Raw genomic sequence first — 12,428 nt, 5'->3', positions numbered from 1 at the left:
TGCAATCGCAACAAATAATCTGCTCAGGTCCCAACCAAGGATCATCAAAAGCCATGCTATAAATTCTCAGACAACCCAAAGATTCTTAGATGCCCTTCCAGACTCCCACCACCTCTACCCAAGGACGTCAGAGTACAAAAATCAGTTAACCACCTAACTGAGGAACTAAATTTAACCTTGCGTAATACCCTAGATGCAGTTGCATCCCTAAAAACAAAACAAAAATTGTCATAAGAAACTAGCTCCCTGGTATACAGAAAATACCCGAGCCCTGAATCAAGCTTCCAGAAAATTGGAACGGAAATGGTGCTACACCAAACTGGAAGTCTTTCTATTAGCTTGGAAAGACAGTACCGTGCAGTATCGAAGAGTCCTCACTGATGCTCGATCATCCTATTTTTCCACACTTAATTAAGGAGAATAAGAACAATTCAAAAATTATTTTTTATACTGTCGCAAAGCTAACTAAAAAGCAGCACTCCCCAAGAGAGGATGGCTTTCACTTCAGCAGTGATAAATTTATGAACTTCTTTTGACGAAAAGATCATGATCATTAGAAAGCAAATTACGGACTTCTCTTTAAATCTGCGTATTTCTCCAAAGCTCAGTTGTCCTGAGTCTGCACAACACTGCAAGGACCTACGATCAAGGAAGACATTCAAGTTTTTTAATACTATAACTTGACACATTGATGAAAATAGTCATGGACTCTAAACCTTCAAGTTGCATACTGGACCCTATTCCAACTAAACTACTGAAAGAGCTGCTTCCTGTGCTTGGCCCTCCTATGTTGAACATAGTAAACGCCTCCCTATCCACCGGATGTGTACCAAACTCACTAAAAGTGGCAGTAATAAAGACTCTCTTGAAAAAGCCAAACCTTGACCCAGAAAATATAAAAAACTATCGGCCTATATCGAATCTCCCATTCCTCTAAACATTTTTTGAAAAAACTCACTGCCTTCCTGAAGACAAACAATGTATATGAAATTCTTCTGTCTGGTTTTAGACCCCATCATAGCACTGAGACTGCACTCGTGAAGGTGGTAAATTACCTTTTAATGGTGTCAGACCAAGGCTTTGCATCTGTCCTCGTGCTCCTAGACCTTAATGCTGCTTTTGATACCATCGATCACCACATTCTTTTGGAGAGATTGGAAACCCAAATTGGTCTACACGGACAAGTTCTGGCCTGGTTTAGATCTTATCTGTCAGAAATATATCAGTTTGTCTCTGTGGATGGTTTGTCCTCTGACAAATCAACTGTCAATTTCGGTGTTCCTCAAGGTTCCGTTTTAGGACCACTATTGTTTTCACTGTATATTTGACCTCTTGGTGATGTCATTCGGAAACATAATGTTAACTTTCACTGCTATGTGGACGATACACAGCTGTACATTTCGATGAAACATGGTGAAGCCCCAAAATTGCCCTCCCTGGAAGCCTGTGTTTCAGACATAAGGAAGTGGATGGTGGCATTTTTTAAAACTTTTAAACACAAACAAAACAGAAATGCTAGTTCCTGGTCCCAAGAAACAAAGAGATCTTCTTTTGGATCTGACAATTAATCTTGATGGTTGTACAGTTGTCTCAAATTAAACTGTGACGGACCTCCGCGTTACTCTGGACCCTGATCTTTTGACGAACATATCAAGGACAGATTTTTTCCATCTACATAACATTGCAAAAATCAGAAACCTTCTGTCCAAAAATTATGCAGAAAATGTATCCATGCTTTTGCCACTTCTAGATTAGATTACTGCAATGCTAAAATTTCCGGCTACCCGGATAAAGCACTAAATAAACTTCAGTTAGTGCTAAACACGGCTGCTAGAATCTTGACTAGAACCAAAAAATGTGATCATATTACTCCAGTGCTAGCCTCTCTACACTGGCTTCCTGTTATGGCTAGGGCTGATTTCAAGGTTTTACTGTTAACCTGCAAACCATTACATGGGCTTGCTCCTACCTATCTTTCCAATTTGGTCCGCCCGTACATACCTACACGTACGCTACGGTCACAAGACGCAGGCCTCCTTATTGTCCTGGAATTTCTAAGCAAACAGCTGGAGGCTGGGCTTTCTCATATAGAGCTCAATTTTTATGGAATGGTCTGCCTATCCATGTGAGAGACGCAGACTCGGTTTTCGACCTTTAAGTCTTTATTGAAGACTCATCTCTTCAGTAGGTCCTATGACTGAGTGTAGTCTGGCCCAGGGGTGCGAAGGTGAATGGAAAGGCACTTGAGCGACAAACCACCCTTGCTGTCTCTGCCTGGCCGGTTCCCCTGTCTCCATTGGGATTTTCTGCCTCTAACCCTATTACGGGGGCTGTTTAGTTTAGTTTAGTTTATTAATTCGACCATTTTAAAAAACAAGCACACATAAAACTTGAAAAATTAGTTACTTAGTTCTGGGTGACTTTAACCTCCCCACGTCTACCTTTGACTCATTCCTCTCTGCCTCCTTCTTTCCACTCCTCTCCTCTTTTGACCTCACCCTCTCACCTTCCCCCCCCTACTCACAAGGCAGGCAATACGCTTGACCTCATCTTTACTAGATGCTGTTCTTCCACTAATCTCATTGCAACTCCCCTCCAAATCTCCGACCACTAACTTGTATCCTTTTCCCTCTTGCTCTCATCCAACACTTCTCACTCTGCCCCTACTCGGATGGTATTGCGCCGTCCCAACCTTCGCTCTCTCTCTCCCGCTACTCTCTCCTCTTCCATCCTATCATCTCTTCCCTCTGCTCAAACCTTCTCCAACCTATCTCCTGATTCTGCCTCCTCAACCCTCCTCTCCTCCCTTTCTGCATCCTTTGATTTTCTCTGTCCCCTATCCTCCAGGCCGGCTCGGTCCTCCCCTCCTGCTCCGTGGCTCGACGACTCACTACGAGCTCACAGAACAGGGCTCCGGGCAGCCGAGCGGAAATGGAGGAAAACTCGCCTCCCTGCGGACCTGGCATCCTTTCACTCCCTCCTCTCTACATTCTCCTCTTCTGTCTCTGCTGCTAAAGCCACTTTCTACCACTCTAAATTCCAAGCATCTGCCTCTAACCCTAGGAAGCTCTTTGCTACCTTCTCCTCCCTCCTGAATCCTCCTCCCCCTCCCCCCCCCCTCCTCCCTTTCTGCGGATGACTTCGTCAACCATTTTGAAAAGAAGGTTGACGATATCCGATCCTCGTTTGCTAAGTCAAACGACACCGCTGATCCTGCTCACACTGCCCTACCCTGTGCTTTGACCTCTTTCTCCCCTCTCTCTCCAGATGAAATCTCGCGTCTTGTCACGGCTGGCCGCCCAACAACCTGCCCACTTGACCCTAACCCTCCTCTCTTCTCCAGACCATTTCCGGAGACCTTCTCCCCTTCCACACCTCGCTCATCAACTCATCCTTGACCGCTGGCTACGTCCCTTCCGTCTTCAAGAGAGCGAGAGTTGCACCCCTTCTGAAAAAACCTACACTCGATCCCTCCGATGTCAACAACTACAGACCAGTATCCTTTCTTTCTTTTCTCTCCAAAACTCTTGAACGTGCCGTCCTTGGCCAGCTCTCCTGCTATCTCTCTCAGAATGACCTTCTTGATCCTAATCAGCCAGGTTTCAAGACAGGGCATTCAACTGAGACTGCTCTTCTCTGTGTCACGGAGGCTCTCCGCACTGCTAAAGCTAACTCTCTCTCCTCTGCTCTCATCCTTCTAGACCTATCTGCTGCCTTTGATACTGTGAACCATCAGATCCTCCTCTCCACCCTCTCCGAGTTGGGCATCTCCGGCACGGCCCACGCTTGGATTGCGTCCTACCTGACAGGTCGCTCCTACCAGGTGGTGTGGCGAGAATCTGTCTCCGCACCATGCGCTCTCACCACTGGTGTCCCCCAGGGCTCTGTTCTAGGCCCTCTCCTATTCTCGCTATACACCAAGTCACTTGGCTCTGTCATATCCTCACATGGTCTCTCCTATCATTGCTATGCAGACGACACACAATTAATCTTCTCCTTTCCCCCTTCTGATAACCAGGCGGCGAATCGCATCTCTGCATGTCTGTCAGACATATCAGTGTGGATGACGGATCACCACCTCAAGCTGAACCTCGGCAAGACGGAGCTGCTCTTCCTCCCGGGGAAGGACTGCCCGTTCCATGATCTCGCCATCACGGTTGACAACTCCCTTGTGTCCTCCTCCCAGAGTGCTAAGAACCTTGGCGTGATCCTGGACAATACCCTGTCGTTCTCCACTAACATCAAGGCGGTGACCCGATCCTGTAGGTTCATGCTCTACAACATTCGCAGAGTACGACCCTGCCTCACACAGGAAGCGGCGCAGGTCCTAATCCAGGCACTTGTCATCTCCCGTCTGGATTACTGCAACTCGCTGTTGGCTGGGCTCCCTGCCTGTGCCATTAAACCCCTACAACTCATCCAGAACGCCGCAGCCCGTCTGGTGTTCAACCTTCCCAAGTTCTCTCACGTCACCCCGCTCCTCCGCTCTCTCCACTGGCTTCCAGTTGAAGCTCGCATCCGCTACAAGACCATGGTGATTGCCTACGGAGCTGTGAAGTCAACGGCACCTCCATACCTTCAGGCTCTGATCAGGCCCTACACCCAAACAAGGGCACTGCGTTCATCCACCTCTGGCCTGCTGGCCCCCCTACCTCTGAGGAAGCACAGTTCCCGCTCAGCCCAGTCAAAACTGTTCGCTGCTCTGACACCCCAATGGTGGAACAAGCTCCCTCATGACGCCAGGACAGCGGAGTCAATCACCACCTTCCGGAGACACCTGAAACCCCACCTCTTTAAGGAATACCTAGGATAGGATAAAGTAATCCTTCTAACCCCCCCCCCCTTAAAAGATTTAGATGCACTATTGTAAAGTGGTTGTTCCACTGGATATCATAAGGTGAATGCACCAATTTGTAAGTCGCTCTGGATAAGAGCGTCTGCTAAATGACTTAAATGTAAATGTAAATGTAAATGTAAAAAGCCATACATGCACATGAGTAAAACCATCGAGGATAACGGGATGGGACTTCCATTGTGGTCCTCTTGAGACAAGATGGCTAGACAAGATCGAACACAGTTAAACACAGTATGGCAGTGAAATAATAAAACAAAAACAGAGAAGAATGACATCTATCTCATCATTGCAGTTACATCATAGGGGTTATTCATATGGGCACAGAAGACATCAAACATATTTTTACTTTATTTTTAAAGCTTCCCAGAGAGGACGTTGTTTTTATGGGCAGAGGCAACTCATTCCATTCTGAGGCTCCAGTATACAAGAAAGTATCTTTCCCAGCATTACTCCTGAACCTGTATAAGCACACATCAGCAACACCTGATCTGGTGCTGTGATTGTGTGCATCCCTAACATGAGGAAAGTAATCACTTAAATATCTGGGGGCAGGATCATAAATACTCTTGTAAACCAAACCTAGTCTAATCTGGGACACCCTAGCCTCAAAAGGCAACCAGTTTAGTTCCTGAAAGCAGCTCCTGCCTATGTGAGTACGTGGACTCACCTTCAATACTACCCTGATCAGCTTATTCCGGGCTATCTGGAGCTTCCCCTTCATCAGTTTAGATAAGCCCCCAAACCAGGAAGTACTAGCGTAGTCAAAATGGCATTGAATGAGGGCAGTAGCTAGCACTTTCATGGAGTCCTTATCAAGCAGCTTGGACTTTCCAGCCTAGAACTTAGTCCTGGCATTAACCTTCCCTAGCACTTTATTGGCCATGCTCACACCTCCCAAGCTTACATCAAGGATTCATCCCAGGTAGCTAACAGAGGTTTAGTAGTCAGCACCTCACCCTCTAACTCCACTCTGATTTCAGACGACCTACTCAATTTAGGTCTGGATCCAAAAATAATTGCCTCTGTTTTCCCTAAGTGCAGAGATAGCTTATTATCTCCAAGCCATTTGCTAACATTAGTAAGCTCTATGCTAAGTATGCTCTCCAACATAGTTTTACTTTTGTGAGACACCAGAAGTGTAGAGTCATCCACATAAAGAAAAAGATGGCAAGAACAAGCATCTTTCATATCGTTAATATACAATAAAAACAGCAGAGGCCCAAGCATGCTCCCCTGTGGAACGTCACAACTCATTGGTTTTGCCTGAGACAGTGAACCATTAACCTCTACTACTTGCTCCCTTCCTGATAAATAGGACTTTACCCAACCTAGAGGGATACATACTGAGTCACTGGCTTACTGGTGCTCTTCCATGCCGTCCCTAGGAGGGGTGCGTCACTTGAGTGGGTTGAGTCACTGACATGATCTTCCTGTCCAGATTGGCGCCCCCCTCGGGTTCGTGCTGTGGGGGCTATACTTGGCTTTGTCTCAGGGTAGTAGGCTTTGTCTCAGGATAGTAAGTTGGTGGTTTGAAGATACCCCTCTAGTGGTGAGGGGGCTGTGCTTTCTCAAAGAGGGTGGGGTTATATCCTGCCTGGTTGGCCCCCGTCCAGGGGTATCATCGGATGGGGCCACAGTGTCTCACGATCCCTCCTGTCTCAGCCTCCAGTATTTATGCTGCAATAGTTTGTGTCGGGGGCTAGGATCAGTCTGTTATATCTGGAGTATTTGCCCTGTCTTATCTGGTGTCCTGTGTGAATTTAAGTGTGCTCCCTCTATCTCTCTCTCTCTTTCTCTCTTTTGTCTCTTCACTCGGAGGACCTGAGCCCTAGGACCATGTCTCAGGACTACCTAGCCTGATGACTCCTTGCAGTCCTCAGTCCACCTGCTGTCCCCAGTCCACCCCACCTGCTGCTGCTCCAGTTTCAACTGTTATGCCTGCGGCAATGGAACTCTGACCTGTTCACCAGACATGCTACCTTGTCCCGGACCTGCTGTTTTTCGACTCTCTCTCTAACGCACCTGCTGTCTCTAACTCTGAATGATTGGCTATGAAAAGCCAACTGACATTTACCCCTGAGGTGCTGACCTGTTGCACCCTCTACAACCACTTTGATTATTATTATTTGACCCTGCTGGTCATCTATGAACTTTTGAACATCTTGGCCATGTACTGTTATAATCTCCACCCGGCACAGCCAGAAGAGGACTGGCCACCCCTCATAGCCTGGTTCCTCTCGAGGTTTCTTCCTAGGTTCCTGCCTTTCTATGGAATTTTTCCAAGCCACCGTGCTTCTACATCTGCATTGCCTGCTGTTTGGGGTTTCAGGCTGGGTTTCTGTATAGCACTTTGTGACATCGGTTTATGTAAAAAAGGATTTATAAATACATTTGATTGATTGATTGATTGATTGATTGATGCATCCGTTCACATACTCTGGGTCTCATAAATACACGGCGGTTGGAATGAAAAATCTCAAATTTGGACTCATCAGACCAAAGGACAGATTTGCACCTGTTAAAAGTCCATTGCTCGTGTTTCTTGGCCCAAGCAAGTCTCTTCTTCTTATTGGTGTCCTTGAGTAGTGGTTTCTTGCAGCAATTTGACCATGAAGGCCTGATTCACACAGTCTCCTCTGAACAGTTGATGTTGAGATGTGTCTGTTACTTGAAGACTGTGAAGCATTTATTTAGGCTGCAATTTCTGAGGCTGGTAACTCTAATACATTTATCCTCTGCAGCAGAGGTAACTCTGGGTCTTCCTTTCCTGTGGCGGTCCTCATGAGAGCCAGTTTCATCATAGAGCTCGATGTTTTTTGCGACTGCTCTTGAAGAAACTTTCAAAGGTCTTAAAGTGATGATGGACTGTCATTTCTCTTTGTTTAGTTGAGCTGTTCTTACCATAATATGGACTTGGTCTTCCACCAAATAGGGTCATCTTCTGTACACCACCCCTACCATGTCACAGCACAACCGATTGGCTCAAACGCATTAAGAAGGAAAGAAATTCCACAAATTAACTTTTAACAAGGCACACCTGTTAATTGAAATGCATTCCAGATGACTACCTCATGAAGCTGGTTGAGAGAATGCCAAGTGTGTGCAAAGCTGTCATCAAGGCAATGGGTGGCTACTTTGAAGATTCTCAAAGTAAAATACCTTTTGATTTTTTGGTTAATAATACCTCAAACACTTTTTTGGTTAATACATGATTCCATATATGTTATTTCATGTAGAAAATAGTAAAAACATTTAAACTCAGTTTTTCACAATTCCTGACATTTAATCAGAGAAAAATTCCCTGTCTTAGATTAGTTAGGATCACCACTTAATTTAAAAATGTGAAATGTCAGAATAATAGTAGAGAGAATAATTTATTTCAGCTTTTATTACTTTCATCACATTCACAGTGGGTCAGAAGTTTATATACACTCAACTAGTATTTGGTAGCATTGCCTTTAAATTGTTTAACTTGGGTCAAACGTTTCAGGTAGCCTTCCATAAGCTTCCCACAACAAGTTGGGTGAATTTTGGCCATTCCTCCTGACAGAGCTGGTGTAACTGAGTCAGGTTTATAGGCCTCCTTGCTCGCACACACTTTTTCAGTTCTGCCCAGATATTTTCTATAGGATTGAGGTCAGGGCTTTGTGATGGCCACTCCAATACCTTTACTTTGTTGTTCTTAAGCCATTTTGACACAACTTTGAAAGTATGCTTGGGGTCATTGTCCATTGGAAGACCCATTTGCGACCAAGCTTTAACTTCCTGACTGATGTCTTGAGATGTTGCTTCAATATATCCACATAATTTTCCTGCCTCATGATGCCATCCATTTTGTGAAGTGCACCAATCCCTCCTGCAGGAAAGCACCCCCACAACATGATGCTGCCACCCCCTTGCTTCACGGTTGGGATGGGTTTTTTCGGCTTGCAAGCCTCCTCCTTTTTCCTCCAAACATAACGATGGTCATTATGGCCAAACAGTTCTATTTTTGTTTCATCAGACCAGAGGACATTTCTCCAAAAAGTTTGATCTTTGTCCCCATGTGCAGTTGCAAACCGTAGTCTGGCTTTTTTATGGCGGTTTTGGAGCAGTGGCTTCTTCCTTGCTGAGCGGCCTTTCAGGTTATGTCAATATAGGACTCGTTTTCCTGTGGATATAGATACTTTTGTACCTGTTTCCTCCAGCATCTTCACAAGGTCCTTTGCTGTTGTTCTGGGATTGATTTGCACTTTTCTCACCAAAGTACGTTCATCTCTAGGAGACAGAACGTGTCTCCTTCCTGAGCGGTATGACGGCTGCGTGGTCTCATGGTGTTTATACTTGCGTACTATTGTTTGTACAGATGAACGTGGTACCTTCAGGCATTTGGAAATTGCTCCCAAGGATGAACCAGACTTGTGGAGGTCTACCATTTTTTTCTGAGGTCTTGGCTGATTTCTTTTGATTTTCCCATGATGTCAAGCAAAGAGGCACTGAGTTTGAAGGTAGGCCTTGAAATACATCCACAGGTACACCTCCAATTGACTCAAATTATGTCAATTAGCCTATCAGATGCTTCTAAAGCCATGACATCATTTTCTGGAATTTTCCAAGCTGTTTAAAGGCACAGTCAACTTCTGACCCACTGGAATTGTGATACATTGCATTATAAGTGAAATAATCTGTCTGTAAACAATTGTTGGAAAAATTACTTGTGTCATGCACAAAGTAGATGTGTTAATCGACTTGCCAAAACTATAGTTTGTTAACAAGACATTTGTGGAGTGGTTGAAAAACGAGTTTTAATGACGCCAACCTAAGTGTATGTAACTTCCGACTTCAACTGTATCTCCCAGATATAGGATAGACACTTCAAATCCTTATTTGTTATGATTTCATTTTTGACTGTCTTTTTTGCCTTTTGTGAATGTGTTATTCAATGCGTTTCTATGGGCTATAGTAGTAAAGGCCAAATGTAATATTTTATCAAATACATTTTTTATACCTAGAGGGGTACCCCCCTCCTTCTTAGACTTTTAAGAATTGTAAGGGCCGCATATTGAACATACATATTGCACCATACACTTTAAGGGCCGCAAAATGAGCAGCGACACTCCTCGAGGAACTCTGTGGATATGGAAATTAGAAGTGCTCCTGATTAGAATGGATCATTGGCGACCAGTCATTCAGGGCAGGTGGGGCGGGGGCTTGCCTGTTTTGCATGTTATTTTGGCATTAATATGTGTCACATATCAGTTTGCAAACAATGTAAAAAAATATATATATCATTGAGTTAATAAAGCCGCATACAAACAGGCAGCTCCAAAATGCAGGCGTTTCATCCTAGCTCAGTGCTTTCTGTGGGGGTGTGGCAGACCAGCAGAAAATAGGAGCATTGCACCGTGATTGGCTCAGCATTGTACTGTGATTGGCTCAGTGTTCTGTCACTCATGGGGATACTACATCCCCGCCTTTAGTAAGGGTAGACATCAAGAATGTGAGCCCTTCCAAGGAGGCTCAAGGTAATTGGCCACAGATAAACGGACGTCAAATCACGTTATATCTACAGTAGCTTTGATTGGACTGATCATGTCAACATCTTATTTTCAAAATCTTAGCTAACAGTCATCATCAGAAATCAAGTAGACAATCTACTGGTAAATCCTTTTTAATCCTTGTCATATGAAGAGAAATAAGGAAGATAAATTATAGATAAAACGTATCGGTGCTCATCGGCCATTGGACATAAACATTACACAACAAGTTGGAAATTGTAAATTCAACAATGAGTTGTTTGGAAGGAATCAGTGACAGTGGCTAACCGCAAGCATTGCAACTGGGAAGTCAGACTGGGAACATATGTTTTGAATGGTCATCCAACTCGGAATTGTAAATCTTTTTCTTTAATGACAAAATTTGCCAACGTAGGACCGCCGCGCACAACAATGTGAGTCCAAAAATGTCTTATATGCTGCTGCATAAATGATGTAATATGCCAGGGAGATATGGTCAGCCATATTTTTATAATTTATTTTTATTTTTATTAGAATAAAAAAAATATGTTTTTTAAAAAGGCAGTAAATGAGGCTGAATGAATTGTTTGGCTGCCAGACAAGGCTCCTGATAGTCAGGTGTAGCAGTGGGAAGGATTCACTCCATTGTGCTGGCAAGAAAGCTCTGCTATTGGGACAGCGTTATGTAGGCCCTAACAGTTTGTGGGCACTGCTTATTGCCGTTATAGTACAATTAATGTATTGTGTATTGTTGTGTGGTGTAGTGGCTTTGCTGGCATGCTGCTAAAATCGACACAGGAATGGATCCCTCTTTTATTGCGACACAACATAAAGAACATTGTGTACGTTGCAATATGTGTGTCCAATATGAAAATAAATGTGGATTTAAGCTGATTGGCCGCTCTTCAAGGGCAGAAAAATCAGCAGTGATGCTCCTCTGTGTGTAAGCACAGAGGGGTGTAAACTCTTTGGATTTGGGAAGTAGAAGTGATTCTGAGTATAACGGACCCTGTTTTACTGCGACTCAACATACAGGAAATTGTGTTCGATGTAATATGTGTGTCTAATGTAAAACAAAAAAAAAAGGATTGGATTTAAGATGACAGGCCACACTTTAAGAGCTGCAGAATGAGCAGCAATACTCCTTGGGTTGTAAACTTTGTGGATTTAGAAACAAGAGCTGCTCCTGACTAGAATGGACTCCCCTTTTACTGCGATACAATGTACAGGAAATTGTGTATGGTGCAATATGTAAGTCCAATCAGTACTTGACTTGGACTGAAATAGGTGCCATAACTCATTTTGGGTACTGGACCTGTGTATACTTAGGTGCAGGAGCTCCACAATACTTTTGAGCTAATATTCTACAAGAGAAACAGGAGTTCAAGCAGTAGAACATTTGAGGTGCCGGTACTCAGCTTCGGTGAGCTCCTGCCCAAGTCAAGCATTGTGTCCAAAATGAAAAACGTATTGAACATTGTGCAATACGAATGGGCTAATTAACAATGGGATTTAAACGTGTTTTCTAATATTTGTTATTATAATTATAATAATATTATTAATAGCAGCATTATTTGTTATTTTATTACTGTTGTTACCATGATAACTACCTAGAAATCATTACTTTTAATGCTGCTAACAATAATGTCAATCCTATATTATTTGTGCTATAAAGGTGATTCACTTTTTTCCTTTTTCATAATGTTAAACAAAATTCTAGGTCTGCTAACATTTCCTCATAAAATGTTAAACATTTCAACCATTTTTAATTTTTTTTACATTTTCAATGCGGACCTTTATTTTGAATGGAAATCACCGAGGTCACTTCCTTATTCTTGCAAGGTCTTGCTTATTCTTGCTGGCGGAATGGAGGTGTCTTCTATCACAATTTCTTCTTCTTGTTCTGTAGATTTTAAATGGTGGTTGGCAACCAACTTTAAAGGTGCATTACCGCCGTCAACTGGACTGTAGTGTGGAAAAGAGACAGGGAAGGTCTACTCTAAACCCTACCCTTTAAACCCCCAAGAGTCGATGTCTGTGCCCCGTGGAAATCCAATTAGCACAATAAAAAAATCCCC

The sequence above is a fragment of the Salmo salar genome, chromosome 15 (genome assembly GCF_965601325.2).
Source record: "Salmo salar chromosome 15, fSalSal1, whole genome shotgun sequence".
Taxonomy (NCBI): domain Eukaryota; kingdom Metazoa; phylum Chordata; class Actinopteri; order Salmoniformes; family Salmonidae; genus Salmo; species Salmo salar.
The sequence above is the reverse complement of the archived record's forward strand: the minus strand, read 5'-3'. Positions refer to the sequence as shown.